This window comes from Otolemur garnettii, unplaced genomic scaffold, assembly GCF_000181295.1.
Source record: "Otolemur garnettii isolate 467f Iridium unplaced genomic scaffold, OtoGar3 scaffold00021, whole genome shotgun sequence".
Lineage (NCBI taxonomy): Eukaryota > Metazoa > Chordata > Mammalia > Primates > Galagidae > Otolemur > Otolemur garnettii.
The window spans coordinates 14258992-14267657 of NW_003852416.1; the positions used below are offsets into that span (position 1 = coordinate 14258992).

Below are 8666 nucleotides of genomic sequence, written 5' to 3' on the forward strand. Positions count from 1 at the left end.
ACACAGGGTGCCAAAAAATGTATATGCATTCTCAGAAGGGGGGAAAAAGCTGTGTTAAATTTGTACCACTCAAGTTACCTTTAACTCTGCAATTACAGGAGGTGTCAGCATGACGCATACTTGTCTTTTGTTATTGGTAAATATTGAATGTTGCAGTTTTTATACAGTTTTTGCTTCTTTTTATGTGGTGAATTACATTTGTTGATTTATGTATTATGAACTAACCTTGCTTCCCTGGGATAAAGCCCACTTACTTGATCATGATGTATAATTTTTTTAAAATGTGTAGTTGTATTCTGTTTGCTAGAATCTTATTGAATATTTTTGCATCAATATTCATTAATGATATCAGTTTATAGTTTTCCTTTTTTGTTGAGTCCTTTCCCAGTTTTGATATTTGTATTTGTATTTGTATTTGTAGAACATGTTGGGGAGGATTCCTTCCTTCTCTATGTTTTGAAATATAGGTTCTGCAATACAGGTACTAGCTCCTGTTTGAATATTTGGTAGAATTCTGGTGTAAAACCATCTGGTCTAGGACTTTTCCTTTTTTTGGGAGAATTTTAGCTGTTGGATTTTCAGTGCTTGATATGTATTGGTTTATTCAAAATTTTCAATTTGAGTTTAGGAAGATGGTGCAATTCCAGGTGTTGGTCCATTTCCTCTATGTTTTCAAATTTCTGGGCATAGTTTTTTGTTTTTTGTGGTAATCATTGATGAACTTTTGCATTTCTGTGGTATATATTGTTCTTTCCTCTTTTTCATTTCTGGTTGAGGTTATTAGAGATCTTACTTTTCTTTTCCTGGTTATTCTGGCCAAGGATTTATATATTTTATTAATCTTATCAAAGAACCAACTTTCACTTCACTAATCTTCTGAATGATTCTTATGAAAGAAATAGTTTTCTCCTTTCCTAAAGTGTGTATACATTTTTTACCACCCTCTTTATAAATCTTCCTTAAAGATAACTGAATGGGCTTGGCACATGTGGCTCAAGTGGCTAAGGTGCCAGCCATGTACACCCAAGGTGGTGGGTTTGAATCCAGCCTGGGCATGCCCAAACAACAATGATGGCTGCAACCAAAAAATAGCCAGGCATTGTGGCGGGCCCCTGTGGTCCAGGCTACTTGGGAGGCTGAGGCAGGAGACTCACTTAAGCCCAGGAGTTGGAGGTTGCTGTGAGCTGAGATGCCATGGCACTCTACCCAGGCGGACAACTTGAGGCTCTGTCTCAAAAAAAAAAAAAAGGATAACTGAATGGAAAATATGAGCCTCTGGCTCCTATACTGAACTACTGCTTTGAGGGGGCAATTGGGCTGACATTGACATCAAAGCACCAGTACCAGGAACACTAATTTTGCTAAAAACAATTTTTATTCTTCTTGCATAAAATGGTAAAAGACATAACCAGGTTAATATATTTCCTCTTATTTCGATTACAAACTTAATTTCAAACACCTTGGCTAAATCTGATAGTTTTCTATCCAGTATTTAATAGTTATACTGTTGAAAATCTTTGAATCTCACATCTTGAGTCTTTAAGAATGAGTAAATCCTTCATATTATTTGGATTATTTCTTTCTGTTTTACCTTTAGTAGAAAAAAATTGATTATTTTCTTAATTTCTGTATAATTGATTATATTCCCGGCAAGTCACTATCCAAGGTTTTAGGACTTTAAAACTGTAAGATTTTTGAGGTTTGGTGCTACCTACTCATCATTTCCTTCAGCGACCCCCACAGCAAGCACCCTATTTATTCACATATTCATTAATGAACTTAGCATATGTGTAATACTAATATTCATCCAGGTTTTTCAGGGTGAAAAAGACTGAAAAATATTTTTATTTTTCTTATACTCTAAGCTCTTAAGAGAGGAACCATAAAGACAGAGACATGATTACTAAGTAAAGAGTACAAGGTATTATTAAAATAATAGTTACCACTTAATTATAGCTATGTTCTAGGCACTGTGGATTTGTCACATTATACAATCACATTTAAAAATCACATATGATCATCACCAAAATTCAGCAAGGTACAATCAATCTCCTTCTAAAGGGAAGATTTAGAAACTGAATGTTTATGTGGCTGGTGAAGGCCACTTGTCAAATTAGTAATATTGGTTAAGACTTGAACTAATCAAAACCTGAGTTCTAGCCACTCTTCTTGACCATTGTTTTCACATAATGAAAGTCAAATTCAAAGCGAAGAGGCAGTAAGCATGGAGTGATATTAACCAGGAAAAGTTCTACAGAAGACATACGTATTCTTTCTTTCTATCAATATATGTCTGTTTGACCACAAGCCATCTGAATTCTGTAATCCTTTGAAAAATAAGTAATTTAATAATTTGTTTATACTGACACTGAAATTATGCATCTTTTCTTAAATATTAGTTTTGAAAGTCCATAGATTAGAAATATAAATTCATTTGCTAGGTAAAGTAAGAATACGTCTGCAATTGGGAGACATGCAAGACTGAGAGGCCACTGAAATCATACGGTTTTATCTTTTATTTTATAATCAGAAGGCTGAAATTTAGCAGTACAGTCAGTTCTGTGTACACATTTAAGAAGAAAATTGAAAATGTTAAATGTGTTAAGTACACATACAACGTTATAAAATAATAAATATACACTGCATTCTCAAATATGTGATACAGAATACTGAATGATAAATGTACCCCATTAGTGGTCTACGCGGACTCAGGTTTGTGCTTATCTCTTTACATTGCAATTGTGTATTTCCACATGACCTTTACTTCTGAAATATAAGAATTTTAAAGCCTAGACATGTGTCATACTAATATTTGCATCTTTAGAAACTGGTAACTTTGTGTTTCCACATGTAGTCTGTCAACAGTGAATGAATAACAATCAGTGAGAGATCAATGATTTGAAAATAGTGCACAGAGGGCCTGTCTTAGTCTGTTTTGTGTTGCTATAATTGTATGCCACAGACTGGGCAATTTATAAAGAAAAGAAATTTATTTCTCACAGTTTGGAGGCTGGGAATTCCAATAACAGGGTACCAGCATTTGGCAAGGCCTTCTTGCTGTATCATCTTGTGGTGGAAGACAAAAGGGCAAGAGAGCAAGAGATTAAACCCACAGCCTCAAGACCTTTATCACTGGCATTATTCATTTATGAGGATAGAAGCCTTATGATCCAAACACCTGCCATTAGACTCCACTTTCCAGCACTGTTGCATTGAGCATTTAGCTCCAAAAACATCCTTTTGGGGGGACACAGTCAAACCATATCAGGACATGAGTCTAGGATATCAAAAACTGAGTGAGATTAAAGAGGGAAGAAGTGATCAAAGAGTATCTGCAGCAAGGAGTACTTCATGATGTATGTGGGAAGGATCCCTGCATGTCTGTTGATAAGGGTGCCAGGAGAGATCAAGCAAGGAAAGGAGAAAGACATGGGAGTGAGAATGATGGAGAATGAGATTCAGTAGGCCACAGATGATGAAAGTCCTCCAAAGTCAGAATAAGATATTGAAATTCATGGTCTTCGCAACAGGGATGAAAGGTTTAGGAAAAGAGAGGACTGAGTTGGTGAAAACAATAACTAAACATGTGCTTTGGACAAAGATGTGAAGAATGAACAGGAAGCCCATCTGGATAGGTCCCATGGATGTGACTAATGTCAGCAATAGAACAATGACATAAGAACTTCTAATAATCTGACTCCATCATCCCTGGTGCATCCTACAAAGGCTGATAAAGGTAGATATTTCCAACTCTACTGCGCTTTCAGAACATAAGGAGTCATTCATTTATTTACACAATATCTATTACTTAAATATCTATCAAGTGTTAAGGAATATGCAATTTACTGGGATTAAAATGCTCAAAAACTGATTAGGGATGTGGACCTAAAACACTGCCTCTGAATGTTCAGCTGAAATTCCTAATTAATTTTATCTCCGAAAATTTTTAGTACAGGACACTATCTTTTGTAATGTCTTAGAATTGATTACGCCCTTGGTACATATTTTGGGGGGCCTGTCTGATGGCATTCAATAATACCTGAAACCAGCCTTAATCCAGAACATTCAACTTTTCTGAGAAAATAATAAAACTTCAGTTGGAATAGTAAATTGAATACTGTCCAAATGAGGCTTGGCTGAACTAAGCTCAAAATATGCATCATTTTGCTACTGCTATATGACATGAAATTGTATCCCATAGTTCAGTATTAATCACTGTGTGGATTTCTTCTGGAGGAGGTAGATAGGAATAGTACTTATTAAAGGAATTGAAGAAAGCAGAAAGTAAGCCAAGAGATTAGCACCCAACCAAGAGAAGAACAAATATATCTGAGGCTGTCTAGAGATTTTGTTCATCTGACGACTCCTTGTTTCTAGGGATGTTATTGCCTGGACTTGCAAATATAGAAATGACAGAAAAAATCTGAATTCTAGTTAGTAGTGGAAAATGGCTTATTTTTAAAAGAAGCCATAAAAAATCGGATATCTATAGTGAATACTAATGTAATCATATGACATTATGAGACACACACACACAAAACCAAAAGCAAAAAAAAAAAAAATTCCAAATTTACAAGAGTATCCTACTCAGGGGTAAATATAAGAACACAGTAACAGCAATAACAATTGTTATTTATGTTAATTAGTTTTCTATGTTCACCACTTTCCTCTAATTCTATTTTGATGAGATCACAGGTAAATTACATTTGCTTTATATGTGTTTTTTCTATTTTTCCACATTGCTCAGAATCAGAGAAAAGAATTACAAAAACATAGTTCGATCCAAACAATTACTGAAGCCTTCAAGAAGCATCTAACTTGCCTGTGAATTCATGCTTATTTTTGTTCTGTTTCTCCTCTATTCTATTATCTTCTGTTGAACTCATCAAAAACTTCTTGATGTGCTATGCCCTCTCCTCTGTCTTTCTCTGATCCATATCTTTCCTCACCTAACTTTCTTCTCATGTGTCCTAATGTTGGTGTCAAGAAAGATTATACGGAATATTTAACTCCCGTGTTTTGATTTATTCTGTTATCCAGGTTATGTAGTGGGACTTATGTTATTTCATCGATGCTTTCAAAAAAATTTTAAAGGCAATTTTTTTTAACTTCTGATTTTTTTTTTAAATCTAAGTAATCTACTTAATTGTCCTACATATATTCATGGACATTGGATGACAAAGCTGTGAGTGATCAATTCTCTTCACTTTCTCAAGACTACCCTTCCTCTTCAGCACTTTCCTATGGTTCTTGTACCAACACCATGTTCCTCAACTCCCCTTTCTCTGAGGTAAGCCTTCTAGATCCATTAGATAAATAGACATCTGCAGGACCTGACTCATCCATCTTCAGATGTGGCTGGATAAATTGGAAACCTTGGAAATATGTAGTTTAGTTTTCCAACTTGGGAGCACCCACTTCTATATATAGATGCACTGTCATCAGGGCGCATATTTTACTTCAATGTGTTTTTTTCATTGTGTACACATATCTATATGTAGAGTAATTTTTCTTTAGATTTAAAAAAAGTTAGGTTTATTAAAATATAATTTACATAAAGTACAGTTGGATGTTCTGACATTTACATGCAATAAGAACCATCACATCTAGTTAAAATATTTTTATCACAGCCCCTTTACAGGTAAGTTTCCTTTCCCACTTGTAGGCACATTGTAGATAATAAACACTTTGTAGATACAGTGAGTTACAACATCCCAATACTAGAACTGTCCCATTAATACAACAAAGAAACCAGTCACTTTACCTACAAAACAAAATACACTGGAAGAAAAGATTCTAATAAAGTTATTCTCAACGTAGGACATGCCAGTGACCTTGTAGCACTTACTGGGAATGTTAAGTCTTTCTTCACAACTACAGGACCTTCTCATTTTCTTGGTTAGATCCAACATCCATGGAATTCCAGATACTATCCTGCAAGGGATAGTATCTACTGAAGATCTACTGAAACTTCAAAGACTCTTGGCAAAAGACTTTCCAGGCTGAAAAGAAGCACTGCCCTGTAATAATGCGAGTCCTAAAAAGCCCACATAACTTTGAGTACATTAAGTTTTTAAGAAGTATTAATATTTGCTAACTAAAAGGACAAAATGATGAAATACATAAGATTTGCCCTACTATCTCTATTCATTACTTAAGCTCAAATTAGAATAACAAAATGTTTGAAAAATGAATCCCTCATGATGCCTGCTATTTTAAGTACTTTTGATTGCTATGCAGCTCTAGACTGGATATCTATAAAGGTCATGGTCCAAATGAAGGCACTGCCCTGCAACATTTGAAATCCAGGTAATTTTATTTAAATTGAAAAACAATTCTTAAAGTTGCATTTAGAGTCAAGACTTTTGTATTGTAAAAATCACAGAAAGTATTTGTAAGTAAGGCAAAATATTTCTAAGTTAATAAGACCAGACTGACTTTGGACTTTTAAACAAATTGTAGAGAATGGAGGGGAGAAAAAAAGGTTATTTACTGAAAATATCTACATACGTACTCAGAAGTACAAATTTGGTGGCAGAAAAGACCTCAGTACATGCTGGCATCTCAAGCAGTTCTCCAAGAGCTTAGTTTTATTTTCTTTCATTTTGAGAATGCCTAAGATCCTTCTTCATCCTCAATTTTCAGAGCCAAGTAGTACTTCAAATGTCCCAAATCAGGAATTTTACGACACGGGGTACATCTGCAGACATACTGAGTGTTACGTAGAAGAGAGTGGAGTGGCTTTTGTGAAGTTCAGGTACCTCAGTGCAAAAGTGAACTGAACTGGCTTATTCATCCCTATAGTAACAGCTTCCTTCTCTCTATTCACGTTACTTGTCTGTGACAACTTAATGTTTCCATTCCCAAGTTCTCCACTTGCAGAAAATTTCACTCCATCTTTTGCACAGGAAATTACAACAGCTTCTCCAGTGTGACTGAGATCTCGGCATATAGGTGCAAATTCACCAGAAGGCATCTTTACTACACAGCTGTATTGTTCTGGGATTCCAAGTTGTTCAACATCCAAATCCATTAATTTCATGTCATAGTCTGAAACTTTCTCCTGATTTGGTCCTTCAAACACTACTGCCAAGGCGCCCGTGTGATCTTCAGCCCTTAGTGTAATGATACCTTCATTGCCAGCACATTTTAGTATTTTGGACATGCTGGTGAGGTTCACGCCCATAGCCAGGTTTCAGTCTCAGCGGTATGTTGTCCAAGCCCTTGGAGCGCAGGGTGAGCTGCACCAACCAGACGTGGGATGAATCCCAAGCTCTGCAGGTTCACGCCGTTCAAGCTGATGATTTTCCAGTAGGCCTCGTTGATTAGGTCCTTCAGTGCCTCCAACACATTTTTCAGGATAGAGCTCTGGACTAGACGCGCCTCGAACATGGTGATGGAATCACAATGACGGGGCTACAGGTGGGTGGAAAGGAAAGTCTGGCCGGTATTGCCTTCACGAGGCTGAGGACAAGAAGGTGAATGCAGAAAAGAGCCTACAAGAAAGACGACCACCCAGGCACCTGCCCCAGCAATGGTTTAATGCTGCGGCGTCCACAAGCTCTTGCTCTCTCCTCTGTAGAGTAAATTTTGATTGTAATATTGTTAAAGAGGGCCAAATAGCAGTCTTCATACATTATGAATTTAATGGTTAATTACAAATAGAATGAAGATCAAATTTGGATTATTTTTACTTACGTTTTTAACATTTTAATAAACATTTACCAGTGAGTGATTTTATGACTTGGGTCTAGTTATCTTGATCAATGCCTAATTGAGGACAGTGCTGTTAATATCTTCTTATGGAAACAGGAAATAAGGAGAACACAAAATAATGTGAACAGAGACATACCATTGCTGCTACTTGAGTTGAGGCTGTTGGAAAAGTTTGTATCTATAGTACCCTAACACAATATTCAGTCTATAAAGTAGATGTTTCAGACGTTACACGGTGGACAGAACTAAACTGTATAGTCAATAGAATCATTTGCTTTGGCATCATATGCTTCAATGTTCATATTAAAAGGCTACATATTCTAGAAAACCCATCTGAAATTTTATAATGTGAAGATTCTGTCTCTCCTTAAAATTATTTCAATTTGAAAACTGGGAGTGAGGTTGAAGGCATTACTTGTTAAGATGCTGTAACTATCATTGAGTGACCCACAGTGTGGGTCTGATTTATTATGCTAATAAGGAGCCAATAATATATTCTGTTTAATCATGCAGAACGTCTTTTATCTGATAGAGTGTCCAGGCACACAAATGAATATTCTGTGTGCCCCAAATCTACTTCAGAAACGAAGATATTTATATGACATTGTAACAGCAAGGTGCCAGAACTTTGATTTATAGTATTTGCTTGGTCGATTTTAGAAAACAGTTTGTATTTAAACAACTGAATTTCATAATGAGAAAATTATCAAAAGCTTTTAGCTACTCAGGTTATTTAAGTGAAAGATGAATTCATCCATTACAAGCCATAAAACCCATTGATTACTTGACTTAATTACTTAAACCTTACGGCCTGAGAATCTTGTCTGGCTGAAATATCTCCCTTTCAACCAGAATGTATTATTGAAGAATGATTTTATGATACTGCAGCATTTCAGGTAAGCACTGTTCCCTCAACAAACATGAGGAGATAATTCACACAGGCAAATGGT

The 8666-nt window shown here is 35.8% G+C and overlaps 1 pseudogene; it reads right to left on the reverse strand.

Moving 5' to 3' along the window:
- Positions 1–6615: 6615 nt before the first annotated feature.
- Positions 6616–7392, reverse strand: LOC100951854 (annotated as a pseudogene).
- Between the last annotated feature and the right edge of the window lie 1274 nt (positions 7393–8666).